The sequence below is a fragment of the Staurois parvus genome, unplaced genomic scaffold (assembly GCF_062004578.1).
Source record: "Staurois parvus isolate SC_StPar_1 unplaced genomic scaffold, SC_StPar_1.0 ptg000261l, whole genome shotgun sequence".
Classification (NCBI taxonomy): Eukaryota; Metazoa; Chordata; class Amphibia; order Anura; family Ranidae; genus Staurois; species Staurois parvus.
Genome location: NW_028318057.1, coordinates 2,802,361 through 2,828,294, shown reverse-complemented (window position 1 = coordinate 2,828,294; position 25,934 = coordinate 2,802,361). Strand labels below are relative to the sequence as shown.

The window sequence follows — 25,934 nt, the reverse complement described above, 5'->3', positions numbered from 1 at the left end:
TTTGATGGCGGATAGATAAGACTTAACAAATGTATAGTTGCAAGAGATGTCACGAATTTGAATAGCAAGGAGAGATCATAATTAATATTGGACAGTCATCACATCAAAGGGAGCTTGAGTTACCATCCAATTACTTTTTATGATAAAAATATGACTGTGATATGTGGACCAATCAGATGTTCCTCAATGCTAGCGAATGGAAGGAACTAGGATAAGGATGATAAGAGCGGAAATGATGGAGGAGACAGGACAGAGAGACACCTGGGGGACACCTGAAGGTCAGGTAACTGAAAGATAAGATGTTTTTCAATCCCTTGGGTTAGTAATATTTGCTATGCTTTTTTGATAGTAATCCAACCAGTTTATGATGGTTGGAATGTATTGTATTTGGTTCCATAGGTATTTGTACTGTATGATACACTGGCTTTATTGATTGATAGTTTCGGGTATTGTTGCTGTGATTCTTTGCACATGATTTATATGACACTTAGGACTGGTTTTGTCATATTTGGGTAATATTTCCTTACTAGTAATTAAACTGTCCATGTTCAAATCTTTATACAATACTGTATATAATTTTTCACATACAGTTTATGATGTGTGTTTCATTGCTGACCTTTCCCTATCAAACTGTGAGAAGTGGGTGTTGAATAATGAATAATAATAATATTATTTATTAATGTCCATATTAATATTTGTTTAATCGCCCCCAATTTTTTGCCAGGGATTTCTAAATAGTGGTCTTTCCCGATTGTAGACCCTACCATTTTCTATCTTAACAAAAGTCTGATGGTCCCTGTGCTTAAATACCCTGTGGATAAAAAACTCTCTAAGGGCTTATTCTTCCTTGCAGGTCATGCCATGCAAGCCACCATTGCACCATGTCCATCTGCCAGCTGTCTGGTCCAAGATTATGTCCCAGAATCTTAAATTTATCCTACCAAAATCTTCTATCCTCCAGCAACTGGACTTTAAGTTTCTGGCTGTTCACCACGTACATCTGTGAAGAACACTTTGGCTAAAATGTTGGTTTGTGGAGCATCAGTGCAAGAAACACTTCTTGCATATAACCTTTGATGGTGAACACCTGGACAACTTTAAGGAAGTTGCTGAGGGGAGAGAACCCTTTAGCTCCAGAAAAATCTTCTACTCCCGAGGCCAAAAAAGTGTTCTCTTTGTTTTTTCAGAACTTCAGATAAAGACTTGAACTTAGTTTCACTATCCATGAACCTATTGGTCTTTGTAGTCATCTGGTTCCAGGACATTTCAGACTTTTGGGCCCACAACATTGTATTCAGAAACTACAAACTACAATTTTGGCCTCTCCTCCACCCCACTACATATTGTCAAACTTACCAGTATCTTCGCAAAGATTAGTTGGATCTTCTCTCTGCTCTAGCAGAACTTCCTTTTCAGGAGGTCATAGCCAGTGTCCTGTATAATAGGAGAGGTATCATGGTTTCTTTTCAGACCTGTTCACTGTTCCCAAAGCAAAAGATATCATCCCCCACATACATGATCTAAACATTCTCAACACATTTCTTTGGGTACAAAGAGTCTGTATGAATTTGACCCAGTCTGTCATTACTTTTCTCCACCCTAGAGACCACGTCTTCAATGCTACCTGTTATTTGCTGTGGGCACACAATATTTCCAATTTGTTCTCTTTACTTTGGCCTGTCCACTGCACCTGGGGTTTCACCAGGGTGTTAGCCCCTTCTCTTGCTCTGCATTGCTGTCAGGGTATTCCCATTGTGGAAAATCTGGATTACATTTCTGAGGTATAAACCTTTTTAGAGTAAATATAGAGGACGAGGAGGGAAAAATAATTAAACAGATTTTTTTACAAACTTTATTGCAAAGACTATAACATTTTTTAAAGTAATGCAGTGGCTGATCATGAAGTGTTGGGTCAAAGATGAAGCATTAAGGATCTCACAATACTGGCAAATTTTAATTTCTACCACATCATGTCCTTAAGGAATCACAATATTCTACAACTTTCTCCAGAATAAATTGACCTTTAATAAATCTACTAACTTCCAAAAGTGGGAAAGAGATCTTGGAATGATTTACTCTAACTCCCAATGGCTCTGAGCTCTCAAGATTAAAGGAAAATTCCAGGTATGGATATTTTTACATAGTTATATTTATCCAGCTTGGATCAATGTAAGTATGCATATACCATACCTGTAAAATCCATCTAGAAGCTGGAAATCACTGTAGTAGGCACCCTTATCACTGTGATCTCCACTAGCATCCAAGTCCTGTGCTGAGCGAACCTAGTGAACCATTATGGACACCCAAGTGTCCCACTTTCATGTGGATTCATTCTGCCATAGAGAGGATTAGGCCAGTGTGGCAGACCACCTGGCACCCCGACTAGGTGCCTCCACCTATCAGTGCCTCCTACCCACCTAACACTTCCAACAGACCGATAGCTAATACCAGCCCTTTACCCCAAGCATCATACACAGACAAGATGTTGAGGTAAAATCAAAGGAATAACTGTTTATTAAAACCCAGGCACATACTTTATACCCCCAGGAGGACATTCCCCTCTTGGTGATATTAGCATAGGTAACAAAACAGTAAAAACATGACACTGCAACCTTTAAACATTAATCTAATTCACAACTGGGCACCTAGACAAGTGCTATCAGTATGCCTAGCAGTCACAGGAATTCCCCACCCTACCTCTCTTGTCAATGTGTTGAAAAACATGTCGACAATAAGTTTTGATTAGCCAGGGCGTGCTCACCAAGATGCCCAGAAACAGTTCTACAGCCCTGGATACATAAAGTACATTACACCACTCATTTCTAAATGTCCAAGCATCTTTGGCAGGAATAATATAAAAAGCTCATAATATAAAGTTGGTAGTATCTGTGACGATCGCAGCATCAGACCCCAGCCTTTCTCACCAAACTCGTGACCGAAGGACTAGCCAATCTAAAACCGCGCTGTCACGTGCGTAACAATGCCACGCCCAGCTGCATCCTGCAAAAAGATTTTCCAGCTTATGGACCACAATCTGTGTACTTGCAGCCTGGGAGCGATTGTTACTGGGTCAGGTTAATTATGCAATTAACCCTTCACACTGCCACCACCTCCTTTTTGTACAGAGAAAGAGGAGACTCGGCAATATCAGCAATAACACTATGATGGTTGAATAATCGTCTGTATACCACTGTCACCGCAGGCAGGTTATACAGAGGTTTAAACACACACAGTAGCGCTCTTCAAAGACAGGGTTTCTTAGTTTGCATTAAAGAGCTTTAGAAACAGTTCAACGCTTTCAGAAAATAAGATTTATTACTACAAGGTCAAAAGGGTGCAATAAAAATTTTTACAGAAAAAGATGTAGCCAATATATATATAGATATACAGACAGCAATAACACAGCAAAGAGATAACAGAAAGGAATTTAGGGAGGTAAAGTACTTGCCAAATGTCCTGGTTTAAGCAGATCAAGTTTCCTGAGCCAAAAGGGTGCCTTATCTCCCAAAGTTAGTTCCGATGTTAACAGGGAGATTTCTTCAACTTCAACTCAACTCAGCTTAACTTATCTCCAAGTATAACAGCCTTTTTTCAGGAACTCAGCAGGGTGTCTCATAAAGCAGAGAACCAATCGCCTCATTTGGGGAGGGGTGTTGTAGGCAGGGAGCTCAGGCTATGACCAAATCCCTCCCAAATTATACTATGGTCAATAACGTTTCCTAGGTACATGTAACATTCTATCCACGGGTAGATTAATACGCAGACGCATTTGCTGAACGTTTAGATATGAAATATGACATACCTGGGGGGATGGTTGAAGAGATATAATTTTCTGCTCTCCTGTAGATGTCAGATAGGGGATGTAATATATCAGACGACTTGTATTAAAGTGACCGGTCTGAATATATGCCTGGTTTTTATGTAAGTCTTTTATATTCCAAGATAGGAAATCATAGGGGAAAATGGATTTTTGAATGTGATGTCTGCTTTATGGCTTATCTGGAATGTCTTGAAGCTCAGTGAGGGACTTGGTTTATGGCTTTACGATATCCCAGATTGACAAGTTAACAGACATCTAGGCACCAGCTCGTTTGGAATTTTATAGCCCTGGAGCTCTCCCGCTGAGCCTTGACTTGCCTGTGACCTCTGCCTTATCCAGACCAAATGTCACTCAACAGAGAGGGAGGGGGGATGTGGAGAAGCTGATTTGGGAGTAGAAAATGAAAGAAGATGGAGGCCTTTGCCAAGATGGAGGTTCGCATCCATCTCTATGTGCACGATTGCTACAGTAGCCGGGGAAAGATGGGCAAATGCTGCATTATCCAGCTCTCGAGGACCAGCTGGAGCAAGATTAGAAGAAATATACCCAAGAAGAGTTCCATATGTCCAGCTGGTGAAGGTGTGTCTGCACGATCTGTTCCCACAGACGCACCAGTATTCTAGGGACTTCCTGACCACATAATCCTAGTAGATACTCCCGGCCAGTCAAAGGATTTTAGGACCTCTCCTCCATGGACCAAAATCAGTGGGTAGAAGGCTAGCCCATAGTCCCCTCCAAAAGCCCCTTTCCCAATTGGGTCTGTCACAGGCAGCTAGTTGGTTTCTAGTAATAGCTGCAATCCTTCTCTGGGACTAGGCCACTGCCATAACCATATAGCCTCTATTAAAGGGTAAACCACTGGATTCTGCCAATGTGTCTCTGCCTAGTTACACTCTTTCAGTACATGGATGAGGTTCACATGGGGCCTTCTCTAAGGTCTTCCTCCAGTCAAGCTGGAAATTTCAATCACTTCAGCTTCTGCATTCACATCTTGGTAAGCCAGGCACGTGGGTTCTGTCACAGGATGTCTTCTGCCTTGTTGCTTTTTTCAGGGTGATAATGAAAGGGGAATTTAAACTTTGCCATTCGGGCTGCCCTGTGTTGCCAGAGACCACGAAATGTCTTTGTCTGGAGATGAACCAACACATTGTTATCTATCCAGACATTGAAATTGTTGGTGACTGCCCACAAGTCCAACAGCTCTAACTTGAAGGAACTGTAGTTTGCAGGGTTTTTCTCAGTCATATGTAGGCCTTGACTGGCCACCTTGTACACCTTGGCAGGGTACAACCCTTAGGCCCTGAGTACAGGTGTCGGTTCTTAGCTAAAAAAGAAGGAAGAAATTAGCAAAGGCCAACATGGGATCCAACATCAGCTGCTGCTTAAAGAAGTCAATTGCCTCCTATTGTTCTGATTCTTATTCCACTTTCATGTGGTTCTGCTTCTGGTTTACCTTGTATATGAGCTTTCAAATCAGGGCAGAGTGATAGACAAACTGCTTGATGAAACACCAGCAATATCCTGCCAGCCCTAGAAAAGTTCTTGCTTTAGTCGTGGTTGTTGGAAGACTCCATTCCTGAATGGCCCTTATTTTCTTGGGATTGGGGAGTATGCCTCGTCTGGAGATGATGTGTCCTAGGGTCTCATGATTGAATAGTTGGCTCTTCTTGGGTTTGAGCTTCAGTCCATAATGGTGAAGCTGGGTCAATATAGCATTTAAATGTGCAAGATGGTTCTCAAGTGTGGCAGAAAACAGCATTATATCACCTAGATATATCAGGTTCATGTCCCCAAGGCAGTGTTCCATCATCCTCTGAAATGTGATAGGCATACTGTTCAGAGCGAAGGGTATCCTTTTGAACTGGGAAAATCCCATGGGAGCAATGAGATTGATCTTAAGCTGGTCCACCACTTATCCAATAATTGCCTTATTGCTTCTAACTGAGGGGTTGTCATTTCTTCGGTGGACAGTTGTAGAAGCAGCATTTGCTCTCCTGCCCACTTTCAGTTCATTCCAGCTAAGAACTGAATCATATTCATTCTTGTCACATAATGACATACTGTAGCTCCATCTTGGGGGCAATCACATTTGTGATTAGGGTCAGTCCCGCCATTGTTGTGCCAAGGAACAGGAAAAAAGAAGGAGACCTGGTGACAAATAGACCCACTTCTGAGGGCAAGGCTTCCACAAGAACCTATAAGCTTTGCAATCCATGGTGACAGCTGACACTCATTGGTGAGTATGAGTTGTTGCTTAGGTGGTACCACAACTTCTTTCCCAAAAGGCACTTTGATGATGCCAGATTTTTCCCAGAATTTTAAAGAGCATGCTTCCAGGCCGTCCAGTGCTTTCAGAGCATAAAGCAGTTGCCTTATTTTGAAGAGTGGGTCCAAGAGTGCAAGGTGCCCCCTCAGTATGTAGGTTCTCAGTTCCTGGAGTATAGTAATGCGGCACAATGATTGCTACTAGAGATGAGCGAATCGAACATGACGAAGTGGAATTCGTTCCGAAGATTTGGAAAAATTCTATTCGCGACGAATCCGAAGATTAGCAAACTTCGGATGCACGAATCGAATTTTCCCAAAAATGGCGGCGACATGTGTGGCGACGGAGAAAATGGACAGAGAAGATGGGGTGGGGATCTCTGGGAAGGCACGCAGACAAGGCGCGCTGACCCATAATGCATTCATGACATGTGATCGCATTAGCCAATCAGCAGCCAGCCAGCACTGTGTAATGGTGGAGCTATAAATCGCGGCCATCTTAGAATTCTCCATTAGCCTCCGGTCATTCAAGAGAGACAGACCTGTGTGTATTAAGGGACAGAGTTAGGGCCACAGAGACTTTAGGGCCACAGAATCGTTACTCAGGGACACAGAATCGTTACTCAGGGACACAGAATCATTACTCAGGGACACAGAATCGTCAGAATAATGCTGCCTACACCCCCACCCTGCGCCATGTGCCTCTGTCGTCTGCTCACGCTGCTGCCAGGTCCATACTGATTCATGGCCCCCTGTACCGGCTCCTCATGAACGTGGTTCAGTGGGTTTGCATCACTTAACGGCAAATCGTTGACAAACGCTGGGACGTTCAGTGTTGTGCGCATTAAGCCAGACACCAAAGGGCAGCACAGACCTGTTATTACTCGCTCAAGCATGGCTGAACAAAACCAGTCTCTACCACAAATTGGACCCAGACCTGCCCAGGGTCTCGTAAGTAGATTGCACGGAGGAGTAGAGTTCGTTATTGGAATTAACTGTGAGGGACTTTTAAACCTAGGCCTGTGTATGGCCTTCAATTGAAGCTGCTTCTGCTCCGCCACTCTGCCATTGGACTCTTGATAGTCATCTCCCCACGCTGCTGCTGGGGGGACTTTTTAACATAGGCCTCTGTATGGCCTTCAATTTTAGCTGCTTACGCTCCGCCACTCTGCCATGGGCCCCTGTACCGCCTCCTCATGCTGCTGCCAGGCCCGTAATCTGCCATGGGCCCCCGTACCGACTCCTCATGCTGCTGCCAGGCCCGTAATCTGTCATGGGCCCCTGTACCGCCTCCTCATGCTGCTGCCAGGTCCAGAGTGTGTCATGGGTCCCTGTACGGCCTCCCATTGCTGCTGTCTCCATCGCCACACTCTGCCATGTGCCACTTTCAGGTCTCCTCACACTGCTGGTGGGTTCCATTTTGTCATAGGGTGCTGTATGGCCTCCCATTGCTGCTGCCTCCACCGCCACACTGTGGCTCCACACTCTGGTTTTGGCCCCGTGACTGTCCAAATGAGTGAAGTGTGCGGTGATTCTAAGATCGACGGCACTCATCTGCATGTCATACTGACTGACAGTATTATTTCTCTTCCCCAGCAGACTCCAAGGGCATTTAAATTAAAGGTACAGTGTTCTGCACTAATATAAAGGCTCTCTGAAGCCTAGAAACACCCTTTTTATAAGTTAAATTCGCAGCGAATATATTCGGCTCGAAGCGAATTTATTCGGCGAATTCGGCGAATCAGCCGAACCGAATTTTTGAATAATTCGCTCATCTCTAATTGCTACATATTTCTGGCCAAAGTCCTGCTCCCACAGCTCCACTTTCATCAAAGTTATCGTGACTACTTCTATGGGGAGATCATTGGCAGCTGTCAATGTCAATAACCTACATAATGTGTCCAGACTAATCTTCTTGATAGGAAATGGTAGTGACTTGTCAGACACTTGATCTTGTGGCTGTGAATCAGCCTTGCTCCACAAGACAGTTGTCAGCTTCCACATTTTTGGTTCTTGAATGGGAAGTTGTTCCACTTTTCTGCCCCACTAATTGACTCCAGGCAGTGGGGTGTTCTAGTTTAACAGCTTCATCTGTGTACAGCTGAGGCAGTCTCTCTTTTGATGGTCAAAATCTTTACAGCCCCAGCATGGGGAGGTGGTGTTTGCCTTCAAAACAAGAAATTGTCCTCTTCTTGCCCCTCAGGGGAGTATTCTTGTCTGCACTTCAGCATAGGTAACTCGGTCTGGAGCTGAGACATCCCTTCAATCAATTTCTGGAGGCCCCTGTTGTCTCTGCTATTGAGATGCTATGACATACTGCTGCTTTAAATTGGGATTGCTTCCATCTGCAAGCTGTTGCTTTTAGCCATCTGTCTGCATGACCCCAGCCAGGCTGGCCCACTCAGCCCCTTTACTTGCAGTATATCTCTGCTGACATTGCAGTTTCAGTGCCCTTTTCCTCTCCCTCCTCATCCCCTTACTTCCCCCTATACCTCATATACCTGCCTGCAGGAGCTGTAATGAGAATCCCCCTACCATGTCCTATCAGTACGGGTAGAGGAATTTGGGTGCTGCAGCTAGCGCATGCAGAAGTTAGTAACTTTATTGGTAACTTAAAGATTTTACCACAGTGGATCACTGATTGCACAGAATTCTCAATAAAGTTGAACTTTTTTTTTGTTGTGTTATTTTTACCTTGACTTTTTGTTTTGTGATTTCCCACAATATTTTAGCCACTTGTCACTTTTTTCTTGTATCTTAGTTACATAGTTACTCTGGCTGAAAAATACAAAAGTCCATCCAGTTCAACCATAAAAAAAAAAGAAGTAAAGTGTTACTAAATCCAGGACCCTGCACTCACTATATCTGGTCTCCCACAATACACAGACTATGGAAATGCAATTATTTTAGTAAATATAAACTGCTAAATACCTTTTCTCATCAACAGAGCAGTCTTGTGACTTCTATCAGTGTCCAGCAGAGCACTGGTTAAAGCTTATAGGAGGAGTTTTCATTTTGCTCTAGGAGGATGTGACAGTCCTGACCCTCTGTCTGGATAGTGCTGATCGGCCCTGTGCTGCTCACATGCACTCTCCCAAGGAAAAAAAAATCCTCTCTAGCAATACACACCAAACTGAGCAAGTGCACGTGACTACAGATTCAGTCTGTGTCAGGTGGCCATTTCAACAAGAGAAGGGGCAGAGAAGAAAGGATCAAGCAGCCTTTTTACACAATGCAGAACATTAACCCCTTAGGTTCCACAGTGAGTATAACAAGCATGCTTTACTGCATATGCAGACTGATTTTACTGTTGTGGGTTTAGTAACACTTTAACCTTTATTCATTTTACTGCTGTGTATGTTGAGTGCACATTTAAAGGGGTGACATAACAATTTGTAATTTTATGTAAAATATTAAGTATTTTATATTTTCTGAGTGTGCCCCCTCCTGTAGCAGATACATATTCTTATATTCCCATATTTACACTGACTTTGACACATAGCACATAATTTTTTCACTTTGTATGATATGAATATATATGTCTCTTGTATTTACACAATATTCACTTATCCTGCACTTCAGTTCATATGCTTTTCCTGTATCTGGAAATGTTGGTGTGATATTATCCAATATCTATTACTAAAAAAATGTGTCTGTGTATGCTTTGAATGCATGACTTTTTTCACCATAGAAAATCATTAGGATTTATGGAGCGATCATTGTAGGTTTGGAAAAAAAACATATAGATGTACACTAAGTGAAGCTGAAAATGATTTTAGTATGTCGCTATGTGTTGTCTACAAGCTATTGTAAGTATATCCAAAACTTCTGTGTGCATTACATGAAGTCATAGAGGATTATACTAGCCAAAGTGGTGTTACAGGCCACCCTTTGAAGTGCATTTTGAAGTTTTCTGGGTAGCTGAACACAGGCAAAAATGTTCTGAGTAATATTTTTATATTTTCAGTTTCCATTACTTGATGAGAAAGTGAATTATACTAGCCTATACTAGTATACATGTCTTATGGGTCTTGTGCTGTACAATCTACTAGGCTTTTGCTGAATACATCGTATTTTGCTGGTTATCTGGGCAGAGCAAGCTCCAAGAATATCAAAGAAATAAATCCAAAGCTCCTCTTTGTATTACATTAAGGCACAGTGTATTGTGTCGCAATACTACTGCCTAATTGCTGCACCATCTATTATAGTTATCTATGCCACCCAACTTTAGCACTTGAAAAAGAGGGCTAGGACAGTTAAAATGACATGCAGTGCACAGAACACATGACAAACAATGCATGTGAATATATTGTGCTGAATACTGAGCTTAGCCTTAAAGGGACATGGTTAAATATAGTCTGTGTCTACTGTTTATACTATACACATATGCCACAATCCTTGGACCAAAATATTGTATAGTTAGTGTGCCAAAATTGACAGTGCCACAAGTGCCCAAAGCCCTCAGCACAAAGGAGCATTTTTTAAAAATTAAACATTTCCATTGCATAAACTTTTTCTTCCAGCTGCTTGTTCACAATATGGAACCAACCAAAGTTACTGGATAGGATAACAACTGCTTATCTGGACTGCTGCACAGTCCCAGCAAATTTTCAAATGATCCCATGGGTTGCTGGCCCTATAGCATATACCTGTGGCATCTACTTCACCATTTTGCACTCATAGTGATTTTGTGCCCCTTTTGTTTCAAACACAGTGGGTAATACAGACAAGAGCAAAAGATTGCCTTCCACAAAAATTGACAGATTGAGATTGCTGAAAATGCAGGACGGCTGGATATGCCAAGCATTTTAATCACTCATCTCTAATGTTCAAGAGCAGTCATTGCCCACTTGCACTTTCTCTATGTCTGTGCACATGCAGTTCTCATCTGTACAGTGTTTGCCAACAAAACTGCTCCCTGTAAAAGACTCTATTTACCTTGACACTTCCCAGTGTCTGCAAATCTCTATTTTTGATGTACACTGCTCAAAAAAATTAAAGAAACACTTTGAAATCACATCAGATCTCAATGGGGAAAAATCTTGTGCTGGATATCTATACTGATAGGGACTGGGTAACGTGTTAGGAACATAAGGATGCCCCATCATTTGATGGAAATGAAAATTATCAACCTACAGAGGACTGAATTCAAAGACACCCCAAAAATCAAAGTGAAAAAATGATGCAGCAGGCAAGTCCATTTTGCTGAAATTTCATTGCAGTAACTCAAAATGGTACTCAGTAGTTTGTATGACCCCCATGTGCTTGTATGCATACCTGACAACGTCAGGGCATGCTCTAAATGGGATGATGAATGGTGTCCTGGGGTATTTCCTCCCTGATCTTGACCGGGTCATCACTGAGCTCCTGGACAGTCTGAAGTGCAACCTGGTGTTGGATGGACCGAAACATAATATCCCAGAAGTGTTCTATTGGATTTAGGTCAGGCGAGCGTGGGAGCCATTCAATGGTATCAATTCCTTCATCCTCCAGGAATTGCCTGCATTCTCTCGCCACATGATGCTGAGCATTGTCGTGCACCAGGAGGAACCCAAGACCCACTGCACCAGAGTAGGGTCTGACAATGAGTCCAAGGACTTCATTCCAATACCTAATGGCAGCCAGGGTGCCATTGTCTAGCCTGTAGAGGTCTGTGTGTCCCTCCTTGAATATGTCTCCTCAGACCATCACTGACCCACCACCAAAATGGTCATGCTGAATGATGTGACAGGCAGCATAATGTTCTTCACGGCTTCTCCAGACCCTTTCAAGTCTGTCACATCTGCTCAGGGTGAACCTGTGCTTGTCTGTGAAAAGCACAGGGCACCGGTGATAGACCTACCAATTCTCGTGTTCAATAGCAAATGACAATCAAGCTCTGTGGTGCCAGGCAGTGAGCACAGGGCCCACTAGAGGACATTGGGCCCTCAGGCCGCCCTCATGAACTCTGTTTATGATTGTTTGGTCAGAGACATTCACACCAATAGCCTGCTGGAGGTCATTTTGTAGGGCTCTGGCAGTGTTCATCCTTTATCTCCTTGCACAAAGGAGCAGATACTGGTCCAGCTGATGGGTTAAGGACCTTCTAAGGCCCTGTACAGCTCTCCTAGAGTAACTTCCTGTCTCCTGGAATCTCCTCCATGCAATGGCACGTATTGATGTGCCATCCTGGAAGAGTTGGACTGTTTCTGCAACCTCTGTAGGGTCCATGTATCGCCTCATTCTACCAGTAGTAACACTGACCCTAGCCAAATGCAAAACTAGTGAAAAACAGTCAGAGAAGATGAGTAGAGAAAAAATGTCAGTGGCCTCCACCTGTAAAACCATTCCTGGTTTGGGGGTTGTCTCATTGTTGCCCAGCTAGTGCACCTGTTGTTAATTTCATTAACACCAAAGCAACTGAAACTGATTAGTTAACTGACCATATCAATATCCCAGGAGTTTAATTGACTTGATGCTATACTCTAATTAAACAGTGATCCTTTAATTTTTTGAGCAGTGTATGTATAGCATCCTTGGCTTACTTATAGTCAAGGTGCATTTTGCCTATCGATGTGTAGCCAGATTTTAAATAACTTTTAAACCAAGTTTCCACTCAGAACAGCTATTGAGACCATGTTATATTATATATTTTAACATTTCTCTGGCACCTTAGTGCCTCTGCTGCACTGAAATCCCAAGCAGTGTTATCAGCACTAATCTTATAGTAGAGGTGATCTGCAGTTCGCAATGGAAAACTGGGCAAGGCTGATAATGCTACTTGGGCTTCAGAGCAGCAAAGGCAGAGTACACAGAAAGGCAACCAGGTTTTCAGGCAGGATTAAGACATTTTTGTGTACTTGTGGCATTTTAAGAAAGTTAAAGGCTAAGTTCACTTTTTGCAAAAAAATAGATAAATTCACATCTTTCACAGGTAAAATAATGTGCACCTATTATTTTTTTTACTTTGTACCCTGTAAAGCATTGTACGCGCGATCAGCAGATCACTGGTGCAATGCCTAGATACCTGCAGACTCTTAGTAAGCTGTCTACCTGTACTTCCTGTATGGGCAAGCAGTTACTGAATGGCAGGAAGAGTCAATGAATTATGAAAGCGCTCACCAGCACCCTCGCAGATCATTGAGAACTACAAGCCATCAGCTGCAGTAGATAATGGTACTTGTAGTTTATTCATTCACAGGAAACTGTGAATGAATAATGCTGACGTGTAGTGTAGAGTAGTGTAGCCACGCTGTTTTCAAATTGCGACAGTGAGAGCAGAGAGAAGATCCCCTGCACACTGTCACAGAAAGGTGAGTGCTGGTGGTGGGAGGTGGGTGCATAGGAGCATGTTACATGTTACAACCTAAATATGTGTGTAACATGTAGCATGCTCATAAAGGTGAACCTATCCTTTAAAACATAGGGAAATCTGCATGCTATGCATAGATGTAATGAACACATACTTTTTCATTTTTCCCATACGTAAGCTTACAATCTATTTTTATCTCATGGCCTATACTTTACCTGCTACAGTAAATGTGTGTGTTAGGTTGAAATCTTATAATAAGAGGCTAGATGTTTTTTTCCATAGAGGTCTCAAATCAACTAGATGAGAACATTTATTTGATTTTTGAAAAGGAAAATGTGAATACTGTTTGATGCTTTATCCATTTAGGTATTATGTTTTTGAAGCTTGTTGGACAATGAATTGTGACAAGGTGATACACTGGAACACACTACATGAAAAGACACTTGAGTCCTGTGACATGCTGCTTGGACCCCCAATGAGAGAAGTAAGTTGACTGTGCCAGCCTCAAGTAGTAAATTAGCATGTACAAGCTATAATTATTTTGTCTACCAAGCTTACTGACACTTTGAGGAGCTGCTCCCAGGGCAGATAAATTGGAGCACTACATGCTTTTTCAGAAAAAAGGGATATTTTTAGATTTTTCCTTCTGTCTATATATAAGGAATTCTGAGTATGATGGCCATATGGTGAGTGTGACCAGGCAAAAAACCACAATTACAACTGACTGTAAGGTGGTGATGGCTTGCTGACATACCCTGGATGTTTAGTTAGTATTAAACTCTGGAGGGTTAGCAAATACTGTGCCAGGCTTTGTAGTTCATTCATAGCATATTAGATGTAAGGATCATGTTTAATAATACACTGGCTTAAAGCCTAATTTTTTTTTCATAAGACTGCAGATATAAGCTGAATGTCTTGATTTGGAAATATAGCCTATCCTACTTTGTGGCCACTGAATGAATCAAAATGGCACCTTAAATGTCTATGCCTTTGGAGCTGTTGTTTTAAAATCATACTTAACATTAACAAAATTTTGTGCATTTGGCTAACCTTATTGCAGAAAACATCAGTGACATTTTCTTATTTTAATGAAGCATTTAATACTGTTCCTAACAATATAAAAGCTGATGATGCTAGAAATATGGTTAAATAACTGGATAATAGACAGAAGGCAAAGGGTGTGCGTAGTAAAAGGCTTTTTCCTCTGCCAAAAATCCAGTGTTTTTCGTACTTCCTGTTTGAGCTGACAAAATAGCACCTCTGCTGCACTGCAAATACTAAGCATTGTTGTCAGCCATGCCAAGTCCTCATCTGCTAGACCAGCATTTTTCAACCTGGGTGCCCAGGCACCCTTGGGTGCCTTCAGATATCTTTAGGGATACCTTGGCAAAATGCCTAAAAATTGCCAAAAAATTGCATACAAGCCAGCAAGCGCATCAAGCCTGTCTTTTAGTCATACAAAGCCACAGGTTTTCATTGTGCACTATTACAACTTTCTAGATGCCTCCGATATAAAACACCAATGATGTCATCGGGCTCCTGCACAGCATCCTTGCTTGCCCCTCCCCTGCCCCTCTCCATCAGTACTGGGGTCACATTAGCTGAGTGAGAGAGATAAACTGAGGGAGAAGAGAGACAATGGAATACTAGTCAGTACCAGTGTGCAAAGGTGTATTTGCTTTGAAAGAATAAATCACCTCTGACATTGGGTGTCCCACATGAGCAGATGTTGGTGCATTTTGTAAAACTATTAGTTTAGTTTTCTACATTTTGTAATGAGTGCCTCAAGATTGTGCAGAATTTTAAAGGGTGCCTCAAGAGTGAGCAGAATTTTGAAGGGTACCTCGAGATTGTGAGGAATTTTAAAGGACACCCTGAGGTTGTGCAGAATTTTAAAGGGTGTCTTGAATTATAAAAAAGGATGAGAAACACTGTGCTAGACTACAGAACACTTCCTCTCACCTACATAACACAGAAAGGAGGTGTTCTTCAGACACATAATGTAATACATTACATGTACTGCAGTATCCTTGTTGTCACACCAAAAGTTTGTAATTTTTCTGTGGTCACTTAGGGTTTCATCTCTAATTTTTGCTTCCCAAAGTTGCCTCCCATAGTCTGAAGCTGACCTCTGGCAGCTTATACAAATCACATTTTAGTGTCCATATATTAAGAGTTCTAATGTTTATTTAGTCTTGATGGCATGTAATGGAGATTATTACTTATCACATTCCTTGTTCTACCAGTTTGAGTATTGATGACCAATGCCATGAAACCATTTCTGTTCCCCAGTCATGTGGCCACCCCTCTCTGATGCCATCACATACAAGGCAGGATCAGTAGTCCTGCATTGTACATGAGGACGTTGAGGGCCCACCCACGTTGCGAGGCTAAAGTGACAGTGGTTCCAGCAGCTGGGGAAGCAAGAAATAAGATTTTTTTCTCTGTAATATATCATCACCCTAGACCAACCAACCATTAGACCGTTAATATACTGGAAGGGTGGGGGTTGGAGGCACCCAAATGTGATTTCTGTAATCTAATTTTGAAAGACGCAATAGTAAGTTAAACAGCAGTAAGTCTCCTTGGATGTACATGCTCCCTGTTCATTCCTGGCAGTCATGAATTAACCTAGGGAGCATGTGTATTTTAGGTAATGTTTTCTTTTGATATAACACCATAGTCAGCAAGCCTGCTGTCAGCAGATGATATTATAAGGCAACAAAAGGAGATTTGAACTTGCAGGACCCTGATGATGTTTAGCAAAGATTTTGAAGGGGAAAAAGGAAAAAATGTGAGAGGTTATATTTTAAATCTTTTTTGATTTATCTAGATAAAAGAGATTTGATTTTCAGTCATCATCTCAGTAAACTTACACCGATGCCCAATAGTGTGAAACAGGTATGGAAATTAGATTGCCAGATCAAGTGAAGCAGTGACTGAATTAACTGAAGAAAACTTTCTAATTTTAAAATTGTAAGGAATATGTTGGGATCCACGCTAAAGATATCGATACATTTTTTTTTCAGCAAATCATTTGAGAAAATATAAGTACAGTTGATATAGTATCATAATTGGTTGACATAAGGCTCTATCATATTAGTTTTTTTACCCGCGATTTACACATCTTTCATCCTAGATTTGCACATTTTTCAAATCCGTTGGAAAAAAATGTGTGAATCTTGGATGAAACCATTGACAAATAGAACCCATAGAATGACATGTTCTGCAGAAGTCATTTTTTTTCTATAGTTCAGGTGTAGATGTCATCAGAAAACTATACATGAAATGTATATCTCTCGATTCGTTTTCTTTTTGCTTTTGTTCCTGATATTTGTCAGTGACACTTTTGGCATCACTACGCCAAAATTATTTTTCTACATATATATCCTTGCATTGGGGTGTTTGTAAGAAAAGAACCAATTTAATTTATTTAAAAGAAATCTCTAGGCAAGAAAAAAATTATTGTTTGCTTTCAGTTTTTTTTTCATTTTTTTAAATAATGCAGATTATCATTAAATAGATATTTTTGATGGGTTTAATCTTTGACAGCAGTGTGTGCTACAGAATGAATTTTCACCAAAAAGAAAGGTGACTGGTACCTAAATTGGGGCTGTCCTGGCAGCTCCCTGCACCCCGAGGCAAGGACACCAGAGTGGAGATGTGATTCCCACAGAGAGCTCCAGTAATCAGCTATTTGTGATGGAATTCTATCTGGCCTGGTCTCTGAGGGATGAGATACATGCCGACTAGGAAGAGAGGGGTCAGGAATTAGTATGCAGGAATATCTGATCAGCCAAAGTAATTTTCTTTAATAATCATATTCATTCTGCCTGCTTTCCGCACACTAGAAGAATTAAGTATTTAATAGTAATATATTTCATCTGGCAGCAGTTCCGTTTCGTTAGGAGCCTAGAGGAGGAGGGTGAACGGGAGGAAGATGAACTGGAATAGAATTTATTATTTATTGTTTAACTTCTTCTCTTCCTCCATATAAAATGTATTTAAAGTTTAGAAAAGGGGGTGCTAAAAATCTACAAGTTAAGTGTTATGTACCCTTCTAATGAAATATTCTGCAGATTGTAATTTTGACTATTATTAAAGTAGAAGTTTTACAGATGTACATGTTCATAGAAGCACTGGATAAGGCGACAGCTCATTAACCTCCCTTTATACCATCACTTTATAGAAGGTATTTATACAGGTATGTAAGGAAACATTTGATCACTTTGATAGGGTGACTGAATGATTATTCATTTGCTTTGACCTGCATCTCAAAATGTAAAATAATTAATAAAAAGGAAACACACAATGGATTGTATTTTGCACCACTGGATTTTTTTAGGCCTCTAAACATGTTACCCTTAGCTCCAAATAACTTTCTCCTTTTAAATTATTATTATTATACAGGACTTATATAGAGCCAACAGTTTGCTCAGCGCTTTACATTATGGAGGGAGACAGTACAGTAACAATACAATTCAATACAAGAGGGCCCTGCTCCTTGGAGCTTACAATCTAGGAGAACATAACAGCCAGTTTAGGATTCTATATATTAGCATGTTTTGTGGTACAATTGGTTCTTAGAAGTACGGAAAGCATCTTGATGCAAATCTTTGCCTGCTCACTCCCAGACTTCTATTCATTTTTGTTTTTGCCTTGTGTTTCTGATAATATTCCGTGGGTATTTAAATCTCTATCTGACCAATTAAGAAATAAAAAATGTAGACAGAATAAATTATAGTCATTTTTTTTCTGCAAAGAAAAAAATTGTGTTAGCCTGCTTGCAATGGAATGACCACTCTTTGGTCAGAGTCAGATTATATTTCTCTGCTGTAGCAGTGAGCTTCTTTGGTAACTAGCAGTTTGCCCAGTACTGCCACATAGGTGCCACCATGTGACCAAATTGACTGATATGAGAACTGTTTGTGCCAACAGTCATCATAGAAAAAGTTTACAGGAAAACTGAAATAGCTCTTGTATACCTAAGGGCTCAATGACTATAATTCTCAGTAGATACTAACCTGGCAGTATTTTTCTGACAAATACCGATCTTAAGTTATTTATTAGGTTATTTAACCATTATATTTAAAATTGCATGGTCTGCTGAAATTAGATAAGAGTGGCAATGTTTTCATTGTGATTCATATTTTTTGATTGACCTACCCCCTTCACCATTAACAAAGACAAGAGAACTCTTAGTTGGGATGACAGCTTGAAAAGCGAATGCAGAAGTTATAGAATCTGCATCAAAGAACTCCACATCAGTATAAATCTGGAACAGTTTCCAGCAAACTTGGCGCAACACAACTTTATTTGCAGTACTACATGAACTCTGGGTATCATGCTCAGTGAGGACATTGGGCCCACTCTTGATACAGCTGACTTCAAAAGAGTGCAAAATACTTTTCTAACCCCTGAAGACTTTCTGCCATCACCTTGTGTATCAGCTTTTCCAATATGTGTCATCTACTTTGTGCATATCTCAAGGCACCAGAGCATCTGGTTCTATAGTCCTAAAAAAACGAACATTTTCATTCTTGGTGTGGCATTTACCGTTGCTCTCTATTGTGTATCTCTTCTTCTGCCACACACAATGCAGAATACACATATACACAGAGGTCTGGATGGAATGATCAGGTAATGATCAGGTAATGGAGAAGCCTTCCTAACTCTAGGGAAGTCTTTCGTAACCTGTCCACATGCAGGCAGTTTCTACTATCTGCAGCTCCAACAGTTTTCCAAGCAGTGAAATACATTTTCATTTACCAAGTGGTGAAATTCATTGAGGAAGGTGTTCAAATAGCACTTAGCACCAGCTGTGATACTTGAAAAATGAAAGGACAATGACAAGACAAGGATTCTTCTCTAAACCTGAGTAAAGGTGACAGGGCTTCTGATATAACTAAACTCAATTATGTCCTTATGTGCTGCTCCGGATTTTGCACTCTTTTTTTAGGAAAAACCCCAGAGTGTCAAAGTGCTAGGCCTGGATGATGATGGCATATCGACCTTATTGTCTAGGTGAGAGCCATACAACTTCCTTGACTTTATTTCCAAAGGTTTTGGAGCTTACTTTGATGAAAGTATTTTAAAAAATGATGGCTTGTTCTCTTTACATAAAGTATAGTCCCAAAACTTTTTTTCTTTTATATATATATATATATATATATATATATATATATATATACTCATGGAATTCCCTTGTATCATATTAGATTTTTCAGTTCGTCTGTGGAACAGGAAGAATAGGAGCAACCTTGATATTCCAATAAGGGTTTGACTCCAGTGTGGGATGGAACAGAGTTAAAAGCTGTGATAGTATAATCTTGTTGATGGGATCCCCAAGAAATCCATTGAGTTACTAAGCTTAGTTTACTACACTCCAGCTATAAATAAAATAATCCTTTTTTTCTGGAGTGATCCTTTAAAGAATACAGGTTTCCCCTCATTCTGTAATGGTTGTAGGACGTCCCATATGCTGCCCAAACTAGCTGGTATTTCGCAGTGGGTGTTTGTGAGCTAACAGGAAAAAGAGTCGTGGGCTTCGCTCCTGCCTCTAATGAAAACCTTTAATCATATTCAAATAGGTTACTGTTCAGGGGGAAAATAGAAATATGGATTTGATGGCAATAAATTTCCATCGCTGGCTAAGCCCAGTGCTTAATTGTCCTGTCCCAGGGCTCACACATTTCATTGTTCGTTAGGTGCTTAAGTCCCAGTTCTCATTTTGTGTCGGTGACATTACTGCTGATGGCTCTAATACGCTCATAATTTGAAAGGGGATTTGCATGATAGAATGCAGAGTATTAAAAGAAAAGAAAAAAAAAGGAGCGAAGGGGGTGGGGGTGAAGGAGTGTGTGGGGGAGTGTGGATCTAGCTTTCACTTAAAAAAGTCACTTTCTTCAAAGTCAAATCATTGTTTTCATTAAAGTAGAAAAGCGGCGCACTGAGTCCGGCTGTGGCCGGCATTAGCCTTATTGTTCCTAATGGTTATTAATTATTAGGCTGAGTTCTGTGATGAGGATGTGATGTCCGTGATGTCCTTGCTTCTAAAGGGTGTGTGCTTGCATTGATGTGGCTGTGAAGGAGGTGAGCATTGGTACCGTTTTGTAACCTGCTTTAGTGTGCCTTCTGATGGCCGATGCTTTTGCCAGATATAATTGCAGGTAATTGTAATATTTGCTTGGTGGGTTGCTTAATTGGTTTACTATTGAGACACGAATGAAAACAGTCTTTCATTTTTTTTTTCTTTTAACTGACATAGTAGCTTCTGTAAAATGACAACTTGACTTTGAGCTGGTGGTAAATTCATTGCCTTGTGCATGAGCAATCACATGTATGTAAAACATCCTATACTAAGAAAGAACTCTGAAATTGTATATATGAACTCTTTTTTGACATGAATAATAGACAGATCCTTGTATGTAAAGCCCCTTGGGCTTTCTTGGATCCCCTATGAAATTATCAAATACTAATGAAGGTTTATTCTACAAATAGATTTATACAATTTGGTTTTGACCTAAAAATCAGTGTACTAGTCATATTAAAGCAAGCGAGTGCAAATACTGAGGTGACAACGATCTCAGAATTGTGCATTTATTGCATGTTTATTTTGCAGTTATCTCATATAGGTTAATTTTTAGATTATATCTATTCTGAAGAAAACTAAATGCTCAACCAAATTCATGCAGCCAGGAAGGCAGACCACACCAAAGATCATTCCAGACAGGTCCATTTGAAGTCTGTGTTCCTAAACACAAAAGGATTTACAGAACATTTTGATGCTGTTCATATGAATTAGACATATGAGTTGTCTGAAAGTTAATGTAAATGCCATTGAAGTACAATTACTGTACTGTCATATATGTCTGTGATTCCTAAAAAAATTACAGTATAATTGCATCAACAGATTTTAACTGATCTGCACTTTTTACATATTGTTCAGTCATATTTTTTTCTTTTTTACTGCTAGCCATGTGATTTTCTTTATGGTATGAGCTATTTGAACACAATTGGCAAACATAAAATACAGCAGTATAGCCACAAGTAACATTGAGCACTTACAAAATGTACAATGACATTTTTCCATTACATTGTCCGAGATTTTTAGGCAAAGACTGTTTGGGAAAAGGATCCACTGGACCAAGCCCTTAGCCATGCTTTAATGTGGATGCTGGCAATAGCCAAGTCTGACAAAATGCAATAGTATATGGCCTGCCTTTGTGAAGAACCTTTTTTTAGACATTTCTCACTTGGCTTCTGAGTTCCTGAGTGTCTTGTAAATGGGTGTGTTTGATGCAAAGTGCTTATTTAGCAAACAGCTTTCTTTTACTAAGTGTGATGACTATGAGGAATCCTTGCAAAAATTCGAAAGCAATTCCTCTCCATTATCCTTCTGTAATCCTGAGTGCACCTGACATGCCAGACCTGTCCAGATGCTTATAACCCGACAAAATGATTCTTAAATATTTTCATTTTCTTCAGTAACTGGAAGGGAGGGGGGAAGTGGTAGGACTGCAAGCGAAGAGGGTGGGATAGAGGGTTAATAGGCTGCAGTGACAGCAGAGTGTCCACATTGGGAAAAGATTAATGACAAAAATTAATCGCATGACCTTTCTTTGGAGAAGCTGGAGGTGAGGCAGGCCATTAAAGACTCTTATGTTGTAATTAACGTTTGAGGGGAGAAGAGAGCACCTCCAGAATGGATGTGATCGTTTAATTAGGGTTATGCGTCATTGCCACAACCAGTTCAGAGAAGTCATAATTTAACCATAGCTTTAAATTACATTGCCTCAGCGTGGATGGCAGAGTTTAATGGCAGGCAGCTCGAGCTGCTGATACCGCGAAAAACAATTAGGCAAACAGTACAAATGAGAAATTCATTATATAATGTGATCAAGATTTTCAAATAATTTCATGTGAGTTGGGTACAATAATTACAAAACAAAGTAAAAGTTCAGTACGTACAATAATTAACCCATAAGACAAAATATAGATAGGATATCCTTGAAGCTCTATGAGTTGTATGTATGGGATACCTGTTTTTCAAAACAATGATACAGCTAGTAAATATTTACCACTACTACGCAAACTTTGATATTTTGGTTATAACGGCAAAAAAATATGCCAAAAGGATGCAGGCTGCACCAATGTTAATTAATACACATACAACTGTACCTACTAATTTGGTTGCAGCCTGATGTTTAATAACTGAAGCCACTGACGTGAATCTTTTCTTACATTTTGACATGTCTCTTGCTTAGATTTTATACCTCCGGGCAATCATTATTACAAGAGCAGGCCTATCCAATGCTTTTTTATACTCAGCGTTAGCATATTACAAGAGAAGCAAGGTTTTACTGGGCTAAGTAAATAGGAGGAAAATAGGAGAATTTACACAGAAAACAAAAACATACGGTTGCATTTTGGCTCATTGTATTTAATCTGTGAGAGTTGAACTGCTCAGTTTCAGTAGAAAAAGTATGATAATTCACAGAAACACTGTGTTGTTATCACAGCTGAAAATGCCAATTTGAATAAGCTTACAAGGATTTTTCCCCATCTGGAAAGCATGAAAAGGGGCCTCAGTTTAAACCTGATGACCTTGCATAGGGTAGTTTTCATCCCGTTCTCAAAACCATATTTTTAGGTGCCAAGGTGCTTTAAAAAAACACACAAAACAGCGTTTTAAACATTTTTTGTATGGATAGCATTTTAATATCTGTCCCAATTATATATTCATTCCTTTGAATCCTAAAGTGGTTTTATGGGCAAAATCAAAATGGATATACTGTATATACAATGCAGTCTGTCAATAGCTTCAACACAGCAGGCTTCACTTTTCTAAGTCCATTGTAACATAGTTTTATTACCTGCTGATGCTGCCAGTAAGTGTGTTATTTTCCTTTAAAGCCTAAGTTTAGATAAAATATAAAAAAGATCAGCAAATGAAGCTTTACTTATATTTAATGTGAAGTGTCCCTTCTGCTGGTGCTGGCTGTCACTGTGCAAAACCAATGTACTCTGCCCCCTTCCCATGCCCAATAATCTTCCAATGCTGCAGGGGTTAATACCAGTGCTGGTCCTGTCACAGGCACTTGTCAGGAGTGCCCACCCTTTCTGCCCCCCTCCTCCATTCATGAAAGCTTCTATGAATGGAGGAGTGCTTGTCACAGGTCCAACACTGATAATAACCCCTGCAGCACTGGAAGATTACAGCTGCAGGGCATTAGAGGGGTCAGATGACTTTGGACAATCTTTCAGAAGCACTGGAAGATTTTAGCTGTGGGGTATGGGAGCCAAGCAGAGGACTTCAGATTTAAACTATGACAGCTGACACCAGCACACGAGACAATATCCTTTGTGCTAATTAAAAAAAAATACCTAAACTTATGCTTTAGCAGACTAAGTTGTCCAGAAAAAGTTGTAATTCAGTGGTTGAGACTAACTTGGTCAGCGTATTTAGTTAAAATCATCCATTACCCCACCCCCAAAAAATGTTTATAACATCCTAAAAAGTGTTAACTAGAGCCTTTAATTTGTTAGTAAGAAAACAAAAGGGGAGAGTAAGCACAGCGATCCGGCAGTGTAAATGACAGTTCAAACCTTGTCCACGCTTTCTGGAAGGCTGACAGGCCAGGAAAAAAGTTGATACACTCTCGCACTTGTGGTTGACAGCAACCGTGGACAGGCTGGGAGCATGTGATCATCCACTTCCTCTGGAGGTGTGTGAAATCAATATCCCCTGGCTCGGTGGCTGCATATGGAGCAACCATCTCTTCATGGTATATGTAAGTAATTTTTATCTTCTGTGCACACTAGTTTTGATAGCTGCAAACAGTTCTGGAGTCTGGACTCATTATTATTATTATAAAGGATTTACACAGCACCAACAGTTTATGCAGCGCTTTACAACATGAGGGCAGACAGTACAATTACAATACAATTTAATACAGTAGGAATCAGAAGGCCCTGCTCTTTGGTGCTTATAGGTCAAGGAGGGTCAAGAGATACAAAAGGTAATAACTGTGGGAGATGAGCAGTTGTTACGTGGGACAGGGTAAGCCTCTCTGAAGAGAATGGTTTTCAGGGATCATCTAAAAGTGGGCAGAGTAGGGGATAGTCAGAAAAATTGGCGTAGGGAGTTCCAGAGGGTGTGAGAGGCTTGGGAGAAGTCCTGGAGGCGAGCACGGGAGGAGGTGACAAGGGAGCTAGAGAGCAAGAGGTCTTGGGAGGAATGAAGAGAATGATTAGGTTGATATTTTCGGACTAGGTTAGTGATATAGCTTGGGGCCTAGTTGTGGATGGCTTTGTAAGTTGTTAGTATTTTGAATTTAATTTGTTGGGTGAGTGGAAGCCAGTGTAGGGATCGACAGAGCGGGGTAGCAGACACTGAGTAGCTGGTAAGGTCAATGAGTCTGGCAGAAGCATTCATGATGGATGGAAGGGTGGAGAGCCTATATAAAGAAAGGCCAATGAGGAGGGAGTTTCAGTAGTTGAGGGTAGAGATGACCAGGAAGTGGATGTTGCAGAGGTTGAGGCAGCAGGCTTTGGATGTTGTTTGGATGTGGGGCTGAAAGGATAGTTCAGAGTCCAGGATTACACCTAGCAACTTGGCATGCAGGGACAGGTTGATAGTTGAGTCATCGATCTTGACAGAGAAGTCAGGGGAAGAGGCATATGGGGGAGAAAATATTATCAGCTCTGTTTTAGGTTGATTGAGTTTGAGGAAGTAGTGTGACATTCAGTTTAATATGTCTGTTTGTCAATTAGTGATGCGTGTGGAGACTGATGGAGTGAGCAAAGGGGTAGAGAGAAAGATTTGGGTGTCATCAACATAGAAATGGACTTACATTAGAAGACTTTTTGAAGGAATCCCAATAATGACAGTCTGCTCCAAGTAAGGAAGTGATAAGTTGTTTCTACTCTTTCTTCAGGGCTTTAATTTTTTAGTCACTTATGTAAAATCTGTATAAATTTACAATTTCATCCAACGCTACGGGTTGACAGTGCTACTGTCTAGGATGGGATATGTTGTTCCTCCATAGATACAGTGGAGGAGTGAGTGCAGCCACCCTACAGTAAGTATGTTATTGGCAAGATCACCAGATGAAAAGAAAAGGGGAAAAAATCCTAAAAAAAGAAAACTAACACAACTACCACATCTAAGGACTGGGATCTTTGGTTTTGGGTTTAGATATATTTTAAGGAAACAATTTCTGTATGCTGCATTATAATAATAACTACTTTTATAAATAACAATTAAACATACCATAGGCAAAAACAAGTTATACAATATTCTAACTCCCACAATGTAAAAAAAATGATTGAGGAAGGGCTACAATTTCTGTCAGATTTATGTGTCTGTATTTGTACTAGTAGCATTTCCCTCACTTTCTGATCCCATTACACCATGATATGAAGATAGGGGATCTACATCACTAGGACAGAAGACATAGACAGTAACCAAAATCTCACAGAGGTTTTAACATTTCCACACTTTACTAAAAAAAAGACAAAGAAAAAGTGTGCCTCAGTTCCCATTGGAGAGATTTT

General features: G+C 40.5%; 1 long non-coding RNA gene across 2 annotated transcripts in view; it reads left to right on the top strand.

Moving 5' to 3' along the window:
- Positions 1-25,934, top strand: part of LOC149459418 (uncharacterized) — a 53,903-nt gene that overhangs the window by 5,393 nt on the left and 22,576 nt on the right. Inside the window, exon 2 of one of the 2 annotated variants that reach the window (XR_016313277.1) lies at positions 13,743-13,860. This is a non-coding gene — a long non-coding RNA (uncharacterized LOC149459418). Of the gene's footprint in view, positions 1-13,742; positions 13,861-20,120; positions 20,469-25,934 lie in introns of those variants that run through there. The other variant, XR_016313278.1, reaches the window with a different exon arrangement.